Below are 3,654 nucleotides of genomic sequence, written 5' to 3' on the forward strand. Positions count from 1 at the left end.
GTGGAGTGTTGGGGGGGTGGGGGGGAGTGATGGGGGATTATTGGGGGGGGAGTGTTGGGAGGGAGTGTTGGGGGGGAGTGATGGGGAGTGTTGGGGGGAGTGTTGGGGGGGAGTGATGGGGGAGTGTTGGTGGGGGAGTGTTGGGGGGGCGAGTTTTGGTGGGGAGTGTTGCGGGGTAGTATTGGGGGGAGTGTTGGGGGGGAGTGTTGGGGGGGAGTGTTGGGGGGGAGTGTTGGGGGAGTGTTGGGAGAGGAGTGTTCGGGGGAGTGATGGGGGGAGTGTTGGGAGGGAGTGTCGGGGCGGCGCCTGTTGGTGGGGGAGTGTTGGGGGGAGTGTTGGGGGGGGAGTGATGGGGGAGTGTTGGTAGGAGTGTTGGGGCGGCTTCTTTTGGTGGGGGAGTGTTGCGGGGGAGTGTTGGGGGGAGTGATGGGGAGTGTTGGGGGAGTGTTGGGGGAGTGATGGGGGGCAGTGATGGGGGAGTGTTGGGGGAGTGTTGGGGGAGTGTTGGGGGGGAATGTTGAGGGTGGGAGTGTTGGGCGGAGTGTTGGGGGGGAGTGTTGGGGGGGAGTGATGGGGGAGTGTTGGGGGAGTGTTGGGGGAGTGTTGGGGGGGAATGTTGAGGGTGGGAGTGTTGGGCGGAGTGTTGGGGGGGGAGTGTTGGGGGGGAGTGATGGGGGAGTGTTGGGGGAGTGTTGGGGGAGTGTTGGGGGGGAATGTTGAGGGTGGGAGTGTTGGGGGGAGTGTTGGGGGGAGTGATGGGGGAGTGATGGGGGGAGTTTGTGGGGGAGTGTTGAGGGTGGGAGTGTTGGGCGGAGTGTTGGGGGAGTGTTGGGGGGAGTGTTGTGGGGGGAGTGTTGGTGGAAGTGTTGGGGGGAGTTTTGAGGGTGGGAGTGTTGTGCGGAGTGTTGGGGGGAGTGTTGGGGGGGAGTGTTGGGGGGGAGTGTTGGGGGGAGTGTTGGGGGGAGTGTTGGGGGGAGTGTTGGGGGGAGTGCTGGGGGGAGTGTTGGGGGGGGAGTGTTGGGGGGGGAGTGTTGGGGGGGAGTGTTGGGGGGGAGTGTTGGGGGGAGTGTTGGGGGGAGTGTTGGGGGGAGTGTTGGGGGGGAGTGTTGGTGGGGAGTGTTGGGGGGAGTGTTGGGGGGAGAGCGTTGGTGGGAGTGTTGAGGGTGGGAGTGTTGAGGGTGGGAGTGTTGGGGGGAGTGTTGGGGGGAGTGATGGGGGGGTGATGGGGGGAGTGTTGGGGGGGAGTGTTGGGCGGAGTGTTCGGGGGAGTGTTGGGGGGAGTGTTGGGGGGAGTGTTGGGGGGGAGTGTTGGGGGGGAGTGTTGGGGGGGAGTGTTGGGGGGAGTGTTGGGGGGAGTGTTGGGGGGGAGTGTTGGGGGGGAGTGTTGGGGGGAGTGTTGGGGGGAGTGTTGGGGGGGAGTGTTGGGGGGGAGTGTTGGGGGGGAGTGTTGGGGGGGAGCGTTGGTGGTAGTGTTGGGGGGAGTGTTGAGGGGAGTGTTGGCGGGGAGTGTTGGGGGGGAGTGTTGGTGGGAGTGTTGTGGGGAATGTTGGGGGGAGTGTTGGGGGGAGTGTTGGGGGGGGGTAGTGTTGGGGGGTTAGTGTTGGAGGGAGTGTTGGGGGAGTGTTGGGAAGGGGGAGTGTTGGGGGGGAGTGTTGGGGAGCGTTGGGGGGGAGTGTTGGTGGGGGAGTGTTGGTGGGAGTGTTGGGGGGGGGAGTGTTTGTGCGAGTGTTGGGGGGAGTGTTGGGGGGGGAGTGTTGGTGGGAGTGTTGGGGTGAGTGTTGAGGGGAGTGTTGGGGGGAATGTTGGTGGGAGTGTTGGGGGGGAGTGTTGGAGGGAGTGTTGGGGGGGAGTGTTGGGGGGGAGTGTTGGGGGGGTAGTGTTGTGGGGGAGTGTTGGGGGGGAGTGTTGGGGGGGAGTGTTGGGGGGGAGTGTTGGGGGGGAGTGTTGGGGGGGAGTGTTGGGGGGGAGTGTTGGGGGGGAGTGTTGGGGGGGAGTGTTGGGGGGGGAGTGTTGGGGGGGGGAGTGTTGGGGGGGGAGTGTTGGGGGGAGTGTTGGGGGGAGTGTTGGGGGGGAGTGTTGGGGGGAGTGTTGGGGGGAGTGTTGGGGGGGGGGGGATATTTCCTGAGCACAGTTTATGAAAAGTAGGTTCAGGTTCTGTGGTGTGGTGAAGGGGTCTCGCTCAGGGAATCGCTCTGCACCGGACCCCTGTCAGAAAACAGATGTGGGTTAATCGGACTGAGCGAGCGAGCTGAGGACAAACATTTCTGGACAAGGAAACCGTCTGAGTACAAGCTGTTGGATTTGTGAAATCTGTCGGGTCCGTGGGACGTGGAAGCTCTGGTCTGGGCTCAGTTCGGTTTTAGTCCCTGACAGCTGGGAACCGGGAGGTTTTCCTGTGAGTATAGCAGGAAAATCCCCACATTCCTGACAGAAACAAATAAACAGCCGTTTCAAACATCTGGACATTTGCCAGCTCCCTTGCTGAAAGCTGGTGGTTGCTGAGGATTCCTGAACCAGGAATCTAGTGTTCCTCTCCCTCTCGTGGAGCTCAGTCTCAATAATCCAGGCGGATAATCCGCGTGCTGCTCCTGGGGCCCTCCACTGGGAGTCAAGGTTCCCGCCGCTGCTGTTTGAGAAAGGTCAGGCCGAGCTTCAGTCGCTCAACCAATATCCCCAAAACCAGATTGTCCGGTCTGAATGGCTGAGCAAGAGTCTTACACCAATAGTGACAGGGGGAGTCTGACACCAATAGTGACAGGGGGAGTCTGACACCAATAGTGACAGGGGGAGTCTGACACCAATAGTGACAGGGGGAGTCTGACACCAATAGTGACAGGGGGAGTCTGACACCAATAGTGACAGTGGGAGTCTGACACCAATAGTGACAGGGGGAGTCTGACACCAATAGTGACAGGGGGAGTCTGACACCAATAGTGACAGGGGGAGTCTGACACAATAGTGACAGGGGGAGTCTGACACCAATAGTGAGAGGGGGAGTCTGACACCCCAATAGTGAGAGGGGGAGTCTGACAACAATAGTGACAGGAGGTGCATCACACTGCAATACTGACAGGAGGAGTTTTTTTTCTGAGTTCTTTGAGATGGTAACAATCAAGGTGGACAAAGGGGACCCCTGTAGATGTGGTGTACTTTGATTTCCAAAGATCTTTTGATAAGATGCCGTATCAAAGTTAATACAGAAAATAGGCGCTCATGGTACAAGAGGTAACATATTTGCATAGGCTTTGATAACGAGCAGGGAGTAGGGGTAATGGTCTTTTTAGTTCTTTAGAATGCGCTTTGTTGGCTGTGAGGCATTTTGCCGTACCCTGAGGGTCTGGTAGGCGCTATGGAAATGCGAGTCTATTTTACAGATGGGCGATGGTAACTGTAATCACGAGATGTCTCCCTGCAGAGTTCCCCATTGCAATTCTTTCTCTGAGTCTCGGCTCCTCCGTTCCCATCCTGCACCAGAGCCGGCTGGGAAAATATCCCGGAGGCAGCAGGTTGACGCGATCTGGAATGTTCTGCCTCGAATGTCGCTGGACACGGATCCACTGGTCAAACTCAGAAGGGAACTGGATAAATATTTCTCCAGTCACGTACCAGCACAGACATGATGGGAAGAATGGCCCCCAATTGTTCTCGGGTTTA

This window comes from Scyliorhinus torazame, unplaced genomic scaffold, assembly GCF_047496885.1.
Source record: "Scyliorhinus torazame isolate Kashiwa2021f unplaced genomic scaffold, sScyTor2.1 scaffold_370, whole genome shotgun sequence".
NCBI lineage: Eukaryota > Metazoa > Chordata > Chondrichthyes > Carcharhiniformes > Scyliorhinidae > Scyliorhinus > Scyliorhinus torazame.